At 42.6% G+C, this 10,448-nt stretch overlaps 1 pseudogene; it reads right to left on the bottom strand.

Annotated features, from left to right (window-relative positions):
- Positions 1-6,598: 6,598 nt before the first annotated feature.
- On the bottom strand, positions 6,599-8,672 carry LOC123142529 (V-type proton ATPase catalytic subunit A-like; annotated as a pseudogene).
- Between the last annotated feature and the right edge of the window lie 1,776 nt (positions 8,673-10,448).

The following is a 10,448-nucleotide window of genomic DNA, read 5'->3' on the forward strand; positions in this document are numbered from 1 at the left end:
TGTGAGAAGCTTATACCATAACCTGCCCCAAATGGGACAATATTTTTTACCCTAGCATGTCGATGCCATTCCATGATAGCATGCCAAGGTTCATGAATTTCAGATGGGTTTTGGATTTACTAGAATTACAAAAGAAAGTACCTCAACGTTTGACGGAGAGCCACGGTGCCGTGGTGTTCGAAATTCATCCCCATTTCTTGCATGGGACATAAGCATAAACCCATGGACATATATATGATTTTACAACCCATGTTGGTGCACCGGAGCATGTGCATGTAGTTTAATTTTGAATTGTGCACCTGAAATGGCTAGAAAACAAATTTAATGTATAAAATGTCCAAATGAACCCTGAATAATTCCAATTTTTTTACGACACACATATAGTTGCATGTTCACTATAGATAAAAGTTCTAGCAATTCAAACACCGTCATTGCTGTTGTGACCCCATTATGTAATTCAAATCAAGATGAAAAATCAAGTAGATCCCACACAGTTTATTATCACCAACCGTGTGAGATGCAGTACAAAATATCCTGGAGCACCATCGGTGTATAGTACGCCTATGGCTTACGCGAGAAGGTGCGCCGGCTACTGATAACCCACAAGTATAGGGGGTTGCAACAGTTTTCGAGGGTAGAGTATTCAACCCAAATTTATAGATTCGACGCAAGGGGAGACAAAGAATATTTGAAGGTATTAGTAGCTGAGTTGTCAATTCAACCACACCTGGAGATTAATTATCTATAGCAAGTAATCAGTAGCACAGTAATATGATAGTTTTGATAGTAGTGACAGCAGCAATGGTAATAGTAACAGTGATAGCAGTAATTTTGTAGCAAGTGTAACGGTGATGATAGCAGTAATAACTTAGCAGAAACAATATAGGATAAATTCATAGGCATTGGATCGGTGACTTGTTGGATGATATTCATCATGAGATAGTTATAATCTAGGGCGATACGGCACTAGCTCCAGTTCATCGATATAATGTAGGCATGTATTCCATAAATAGTCATATGTGCTTTATTAAAATAACTTGCATAACATCTTTTGTCCTACCCTCCCATGGCAGCGGTGTCCATATTGGAAACTAAGGGATATTAAGGCCTCCTTTTAATAGAGAACCGGAATAAAGCATTAACACATAGTGAATACATGAACTCCTCAAACTACGGTCATCACCGAGAGTGGGCCCGGTTGTTGTCACTCCAGGGTTGTCGGATCATAACCGTAGTAGGTGACTATAACTTGCAAGATTGGATCTAAAACATGGATATAATGATGAATTCATAAACGGTTCAGATCTGAGTTCATGGCACCCGGGCCCAAAGTGACAAGCATTAAGCATAGCAAAGTCATAGCAACATCAATCTAAGAACATAGTGGATACTAAGGATCAAGCCCTAACAAAACTAACTCGATTACATGATGAATCTCATTCAACTCCTCACCGACCAGCGAGCCTACGAAGGAATTACTCACTCCCGGTGGGGAGCATCATGGAATTGGCGATGGAGATGGGTTGGTGATGACGAAGAGCGAAGATCCCCCTCTCCGGAGCCCCAAACAGACTCTAGATCTGCCCTCTCGAGGAAGATCAGGGCTTGGCGGATGCTCCGTCTCATGGACCGCGATAATTCTTTCTCCCTGATTTTTTTCTAGAAATATGTGATTTTATAGTGTCAGGGTTGAGGTCTGCGGGGCCACCAGGTGGGTACAACCCACCAGGGCACACCAGGAGAGGGGGGCGTGCCCTGGTGGGTTGTGCCCACCCAGGGGCCCCTCTCCGGTGGGTCTTGGATCTAAAAATTCTTATTATTGATATAAAAAATCCTCGCAAAGTTTCGTTCCATTCCGAGAACTTTTATTTCTACACAAAAACAACACCATGGTAGTTCTGCTGAAAACAACATCAGTCCGGGGTTAGTTTCATTCAAATCATGCAAATTAGAGTCCAAGACAAGAGGAAAAGTGTGAGAAAAAGTAGATACGCTGGAGACGTATCAGCTACAGTCCACAGCCGGCGTGTCAAGCACACTAGCTCGCTCCCCAAATATCATTTCACTGTTCAGTCGTCGCCGGTGAAAGATGGGGACGTGGACCCGCGTCGTGAGGGCAACTTTGGCGGCCCACTCCGGTGAGAGTACGCCGCAGCCGCCATGCGCATGCTAACAAGGTGCATGAGCGGCCGCAATCTGCGACCGGGCGGCCAAGGCAGCCCAAACGGCCGATGTTGCTTCTCACATGGCGGCAGCAACATCTGCCTCGGGGATAGCAACTGGCGAGAGTGGCACAGCACCTGTACGTTCCGCAGCGACAGCCTTAGCCCTGATGGAAGCTGCCCACGACCATGTCGAGGCCGCCCACGCCCAGCTCGTGGCAGTCACCGAACAAATTGAACGAAGCTTCTCCGACAACGGTCGGCAACCCACGGCCGAAGAGTTGGCAATCACCGGGAGTGTTCGAGCAGCTGTTCGTTCCTCTGTCGCATACCTTACCACGACGGAGCCTGTCCAAGCCCAGATCGCGGCCACCCACGCCCAGCTCGTGGCAGCCTTTCCAAAGAGATGGCGGACGCGGATGGCGAGATGCTTGCCGAGTATGGTGCAATGGATGCCATGGAGCCCCTTCCCCAGGAGACCGTCGGGCGCGAGCTGGACATGGAGGAGGTGATGGAAATCGATGAGCACCAGCCGTAGTAGTACACTATGTTTTATTTAATTAAGAGCATCGGTCTTTAATTTGTTAGAGTAATGTTTAAGTCAGCTAGCTCTGTTTAATTGCTGAACTTGCTCGATTAAGAAGTGTGGGTGTGCTATAGTCTCCATTTTGTACCCAAATTATGCAATGACTTGGATGACCACTATAACCAGGGAAATTTGAACAAAAAAAATTGACGTTCAAACTCATCACACACGGGTTAAGCTATATGAATCGTTTGTGATGTTCACATATCATACACAATTCTGAATAAGGGACCGTGTTTGACGACACTTTGCGCGCTAGTTTTTTCGCTGAACCGATTCAAAATTTCCGGCTTCCGCGGAAATATCTACCTCCCCGCCCCCTCCCCCTTACCAAAAGCCACATTTCCCCTGTTTCCACCTTCCTTTCCACATTGAAACCTTCACTCATTGCTTGCAGCGCTGCCTCCTCGCTGGCGACCCTCCTTCACGCTGCTCGGCCTCGTCTATCCAGGCAGTTAATCCACACCTGACCCCCATCCTCCTCCTCCTTCCACATCCCACATGCCCCGACCGCCGGCGCGACACCTTCCACCCAAATCACCGACCCCTCCACCAAATAAGCACCGCCCTAAGCCATGGTGCACGCAGTATAGCCAGGAGCTCAAGCGGCATTTGGCAGCGGAGAAGCAAATCGAGGCCGCACACGCGGATGAGGTCGCGATGGCTGCCATTTGTGCCGACCCCCAGATCTTGGAGGAGCACCTTGCCATTTGCTAGCTACGCCGGTTAAGCATGCTCGCTTTACGCGTTGCGTGTGCTGCTCCTGCCTTTCCTTAATATATTCTAGGTGAATTGTGCTATCTAATTTTACCATGCAATCTGTTGCTCTAGTGTATATGTTCTATATGTCGTGCAGTGTGGTGCTCACTTATTAAATGTTTGGTTAATTAGTTGTCGTCTTCAGTTAACTGTTTGGTTCAATTCTGCAAATGTGATGTTCAATTCTTCAGGCTACAATTTTGTATTGTCTTCCATGTGAGAAATAAATCGAATTTATCTTTACAAAATACATGAGAAACGAATACAATTGCTATATTTCCAAGTTGTCAAGCATGCTTGGTTTGGTTAACTATCTGATCTTCTAGTATGGTATACATTGTGCAATGTGGTGCTTAGTTAACGTTTGGTTCATTTGTTGTGGTGTTTAGTTAACTGTTTGGTTCAATTCTGCAATGCGATGTTCAATAGTTGTGGGTGCATTATGTTATTGTATACCATGTGAGAAGTAAATCGAATTTGGCTGTACTAAATACATGAGAAACAAATACAATTGCTATATTTCCAAGTTGTTAAGCATGCTTGGTTTGGTTAACTGTCTGATCTTCTATTAGGAGTATGTTATATTGTGCAGTGTCGTGCTCAGTTAACGTTTGGTTAATTTGTTGCAGTGTTTAGTTAACTGTTGGTTCAATTCTGCAATGCGATGTTCAATTGTTGTGGGTGCATTCTGTTATTGTATACCATCTGAGGATTAAATTGAATTTGGCTATACTAAATTCATGAGAAACAAATACAATTGCTATATTTCCAAGTTGTTAAGCATGCTTTGTTTGGTAACTATCTGATCTTCTATTAGGAGTATGTTATATTGTGCAATGTGGTGCTCAGTTAATGTTTGGTTCATTTGTTGTGGTGTTTAGTTAATTGCTTGGTTCAATTCTGCAATGCGATGTCCAATTGTTGTGGGTAGAATTTTGTATTGTTGTGCATGTGAGGAATAAATCGAATTTTGATGCACTTAATACATGAGAAACATATACAAGTGCTATATTTCCTAGTTCTTAATCATGCTTGGTTTGGATAAATGGGTTTTCCATGTGGCTTGAATTAATCTGATGAATCTGCAATGTGCTTATTTTTCATCAACATATTTTACTAATAGCATGCGAACCCTCACTTAACCTGATGACTAACTACCTTATATGTGTTGCAGGGAAACAATGGGAAGCACTGAGGTTTACAGTCGAGGTTAGCACGTGCATCGTCCGTTGTCTAATAGCACATTATTGTGCAATTGCAGGAACCATTCTAATATTTAGGTTTTTAACAATTTGGTCTTGCACACGTAGGTCTTGCTGTCAGAGGTTTTGACCCACTATTCGACCCTTTTTGCATATGGAGAAATGAGTTGTTCATGAATATTAATCAAGTCAAGGAACTCAGAAAGATTGTTAGGATAAAGAAATTAGCGACAAAAAACAACAAGATCTTTGTCTGCACAATGAAGAAGACATCAGTTCACTACAAGATGGTACTAACTATTATACCTTGACTTTTTTTATTCCTTTGCCCCATTTCCAATATAGAGAAGATATTTATGCACATCCTTGTTTTCAGGCCTTTCCAAAGCAGTTCGATGATTACCTCTCAAACCACCTCTATGGTCAGGAGGCGAGTAAGGTTGTCATACAACACCCATGGTTCAATATTGAAGTGTTCCTAAATCGGACGAAGGATGGACGGTTAATCATCCACAGCCACTGGCCTAAAGTTGAAAAGACCTTCAACATGAATGAAGGCTCAATATTCGCCTTCCGCTTCAGCAGTTTTCCAGATGAGATGCATCTGTCTATGTACCGTCTATGATGCTAATTTCAAAAGTTTCTAGATGTTGCATGTGAAACTTGGTGCTGGTGCAGTTGGGTAATGGGGTAGCTGAGTGCCGAAGCTATATCATGTTGTACTCAGATGTATTTCAATTATGAAATCCTGCTTCCTTAATATGGAAATGAAATATATTATGTGCTTAACATGAATGTCAGTTAGATTAATAAATGGATTATTAATAATAGCCAATTAGCCTGCTAATTGGGTTTTTCTATTGCAAACGGTTATTAAGAAAACACCGTGGGAGATAACCTCAGGCAACGCACACAGTTTCTAGGAATAAACCGTGTTGGATCAATGAACAATCACACATGACATCCTCTTGAAAACTGTTTTGGTTAGGCCACCTTGCGCAAACGTTTACCACATAAAAACTGTGTGTGATGGACAACCTTTGCCACACAGTTTCTTCTACGCACCGTGTGTGATGCATTCAATAACGCAAACGATAAAATTGATAATATCGTGTGCAATGGCAATGCTATCACAAACGATTTAACAGGGAAAATTGTGTGTGATGTACCTGCGAACGGAAACATTTTCCTTGGAGTGACTATGTGGGATGTATATACGAACGGAAATATTTAGCGAGGACTGACTGTGTGGGATGTACTTATGACCGGAAACGATTTCGCCTGTATAATTGTATTTTTTAGCACTACTGTACATATAACCATATTTGATCGCTTGCCAGTCGCACACGACTTCATTTTGCCGAGCGTGTGTGCCAGGAGGGCATGTCCCCGACGGTTTCTGGGTCATGTGGGAAGGACCCCCTACCGCAGTTACTTACTAGGTGATGGTTCAGAACGCCGTCGCGGAAAGGGGTTAAAAACCATTCGTATACCACCTCGATGTACCAGTGAATAGAAAAACAAGCTCCATGTTTATGGTGTATAACCTTGGTGCTACATACCTATCTGCCAATCCTATTTTTCATGCAAGAACTAAACACATTGAGATAAATTCCCAATTTGTCAGAGAAAGATTTGCTCGAAGGCAATTGGAAATTCGGTTCATTCATTCCGAGGACCAAGTAGAAGATAGCTTTACAAAAGCTTTGCCCACAAGAAAATTTGAAGAGTTTAAACGTAATCTCAACTTGAGAAAGTTATGATTAAGGGAGGATGTTAAACATAATTGCACCAGGAGGTGTTAACATATGCGTGGACATCAAGTACTCATAGGGGCTAGGATAGGCAGGTTGTTAGGCTAGAGTTTATCTCTTGTTAACCGCATATCCCTATCTCTCCATCTCTTGCTGAACAAGCTATAATCTCAACAATATGTACGCATATGTCAAGGTTAAGTGAACATGCAATCGGCACCGTCAACAGGGTACGACGCTTCACCCAAAGCTTACAATACCAAGTGCCCAGAGATCTCACGCAAAGCCTCAGCCCACCACGAGGTGGAGTCAGCCATCATACTGACATTCATGCCCATGTCACAAAAATATTCAGCTATTGTAATTCCTAAGGAATAGATATTACATAAGATTTTCATGATAAAGGGATAATTTTTGATCCATAAGTATGCATTATCAGCAGTTCAACACTACTTGCGATAATAAAATCATGCATGCTAATACATACAAGAAAAAAAAATCAAAGATACAGCTTGGAGCTTAGAAGAAGGTTGTATATCGATACTTTTATCCTAAGTCACCAGTAACAAATACACATGTGCCTTTTTGCTCCTATATTTGGGAGGAACATATATTTTATTGTTGTATTTTCATTCAGTATGATGCATTGCAGAGACTCTAAGGGCAGATGAAATTTCAGGTACTACCATGATCAATTGATCAAGATGATCAATACTACTAAATTATCATGTGGCATCTCAAAACTAGACAAGAGAAAGTGGGTTGCACAGTGATGATATATATGTCTATCTTGTGCCTAACTTTCATGGCTATCAAGGCATTACGCCTTTACCTGTGTAAATGGAGGCTTCGTGAGCAGGAACAAGCATGCTAGATGTGTTAGCCACCAATGGTGTTCTCTTCATGACAGACTTTTCATGCCCGTCAGGAAATGTCATTGTCAGTTAGGGGAAATCCATGAGAACTTCAGCCATCTCATTTCCTATTTCACCACATCCCACAGAAACCACAGCTTCAGAATTGGAGTATTGCAAAGATTGTTAAACTCATCACTCAGTATAGAGATGCCACCAAGAAAATATATAGAAGGAGCATTCTCTTCAGCTATGACAACAGGGAAGTAAAGAATGGAGAATTAGTGATCACCTTGGCAAGTGCCTGACTAATGACAGTTTTTCCGCAACCAAAAGTACCAGGAATAGCACATGTTCATCCACAAACCGAGGGGAACAATGCATCAAAAGAACATGTAGGAACCATTTCACAATAGATAAGAATGAGATTTAATGGCGTCGAATGTGAATGAAAAACCAACATATGAGAATGTTTGATTTTCTAAGAACAGAAACCATGATAACAGAAAAACACATTTTATTATGGAGAGTGAAGCTCAAGATAAGTCGTTCACAAACCTGCCCTGTAAGAAGAGGTGTGTCCGCAACAAGCTGTGACGCAATAGGTCTTGGTGTACACACAGGCCATGTCCGCAGTTCAACAAGTTCAACACTTTAAGATACTAATTTAGTCCTCCAAAGATCTTTACGAAATAACCTTTTTTACCTGAAGCAAAGTAAATTCCTTTTTGATGCCCTGAAATTCCAACTCCAACATTGTCTCCTGCATGGCTGCATACATAGCAATGGTAGTGTTTCAAATAAAGTGAAGCACAGGTACAATATGTGCAGATAAATTAGAAATTGGAATAAAGTGACAGCATCCACTAACCTGTAGGCTGTATTGACCAGCTGGAGCAATGTAACTTACTTTCCCCATAGAACAAGGTGGAAGGGCAACATGGTGGTTCATCAAAGTGTTCTGAAAGATATTTTGCCATAGATTCAACGAACATTAGAATGTGCATAGAGGCCCAAAGCTTCTATCCTTTTATACAATTTTATATCCATAAAAGAAAATTCAACATCACATGAACTTACAACATATAGATCTCCACCGGTAAGAACATCTCCAACAACTAAAGAAAATAATAAAAGGAGATGTTTTAGAGGGCACTCCAAAAATTGAGAGGATGCCCCTCGTTCACAATTAATTAAAATATGCTAAATGCATTACCTAACCTATTTGGCTTAAATTCCCACAATGCATCTTTGTCAAGAGTAGGGACTGAAACACCATGAGTAATGTACATATCTCCTGATCTGATAGCAATAATTTTTAGGGGACGCTGAAATTTTAACAGGAATGAGGTCATGACAAGTGACGTAGACAAGAGTAAATCAACGAAATGGAATGATTATCATGCTCAGCTTACCTAGATTCCATAAAAAAATGTTCCCAAGAATACTAGGACCCAACTCAACAGAAAGGGGTTACATGTGCAAAGCTATTATGCGCTAGAACTTTAGACCAACTTAAGTTTTTTCCTTCGTTGGCTGTTGTGGTGGTGACGAAGGCAAGTGACGTGTGTTGGTGTCAAGCTCAGAGGATTCTTTGGTCTTTATTGTAATTTTATTTATTGGCTGGTGTTTCTTTGTGCAAAGGCTAGCGCTCTGCTGTCTTTCTAATTTGTCAGGTCGATGTTTATGTGGCTTGTACTATGTTCTTTATGATATAAAGGAGACATGTATTACCATGAAAAAAAGCAATCACCCCCTGAATTTCGCGGGTGGGCCTACGCCGGGGCCTGATCCTACCTTTTCTTCCAGCTAAATCAGTCCATGTCAGCCTGTTCATAAGTTTTTACATAATGAGCATTTCAAGGACGTGTTCAGCCGCCACCACAAGTCACAAGCTAGGTGCACTCGTGTAAGCATTTTTTTCTTCCTTGGTTTTCTAGGGTTTTTTTCATGTTTGTTAAGTTTCATATTTTGCTTGGAGTTTCTTGGTTTCTAAAAATCTCAACTTTTTGTGGAGCAAAGGGTTCTTCATAAGGGAGCACACCTGTCACTACCAAAAAAATACACTTCTATGATGATACGTGTTTGTCACAGTAGGTCGCGTTTTTTGTCATGCATGTACATCCATGAAAAATTTATGACAGAATCAAGATAGTCATACCTGTGCTGTCGTACAAGTGTTCCATGACATTACCAAAATTATCATCACGGAAGTGTCCACTTCCATGACGATAAATCGCGCGGCACAGAAGTGCTTTCGTCAAGGGTGACCGACACGTGGCATCCACCGTAACGGAACGCCGTTAAGCTATCGGGTCGGGTTTTGGATCCGATAACCCGTTAACAGCCCCGACCAATGGGGATTTTCCATGTGTAAAATCATCATTGGCTAGAGGAAACACGTGTCGGCTCATCGTTGGGATAGATGTCATCCACTCACTGGACAGAAGGTGCCTATGATACGTCGACACGTGGCATGGCCCAACAGTGGCCCATTCCTGGGAAAAGGCCGGCCCGTTTGACTTGGTCAAAAGCTGGAGGGCCGGCCCATGGAAAGCCTGTTAACGGCCTATTCGCACATAGCCCATTTACAGCCCGCTAACCCAAGGCCCGTTACGCCCTATCCGAATTAGGCCCAGTAGCGTCATCTGGGCCATCCAATATGATTCCAGCCCATTTTCACTTTTGTCCCATGTATAGCCCATGACGTCTTTCGGCCCATATGAGGCCCTTTGTAACTCTTGGCCCATTAGCGGCCCGTGCTGAAACTGGCCCGTAATGAACAGTGTATTACTTTACACCCATTAACGGCCCGTGGTGAAACTGGCCCGTAATGAACAGTGTATCACTTTATACCCATTAACGGCCCGTTATTCCGTTGGGCCGTTTCCAGCCCAAGTTAACTTTCGGCCTTCTGAGGGCCCATTTATTCTTGGGCTCATTTGCAGCATTCGGTTACTTACGGCCCGTTACTGTCATTTTCTGCTTGTGGGCCAAATTCAGCCCGTCGTTACAGTCGGCCCATTTGTGGACCGTTAGTCTGTTGGGCCATTTTCATAGCATCACCAAATACGGCCTATTAACGGCCCATTATGGTCAGCCCATAAAACGTACGATTTCCATTAAAGGCC

Source organism: Triticum aestivum, chromosome 6D (assembly GCF_018294505.1).
Source record: "Triticum aestivum cultivar Chinese Spring chromosome 6D, IWGSC CS RefSeq v2.1, whole genome shotgun sequence".
In the NCBI taxonomy this organism is placed as follows: domain Eukaryota; kingdom Viridiplantae; phylum Streptophyta; class Magnoliopsida; order Poales; family Poaceae; genus Triticum; species Triticum aestivum.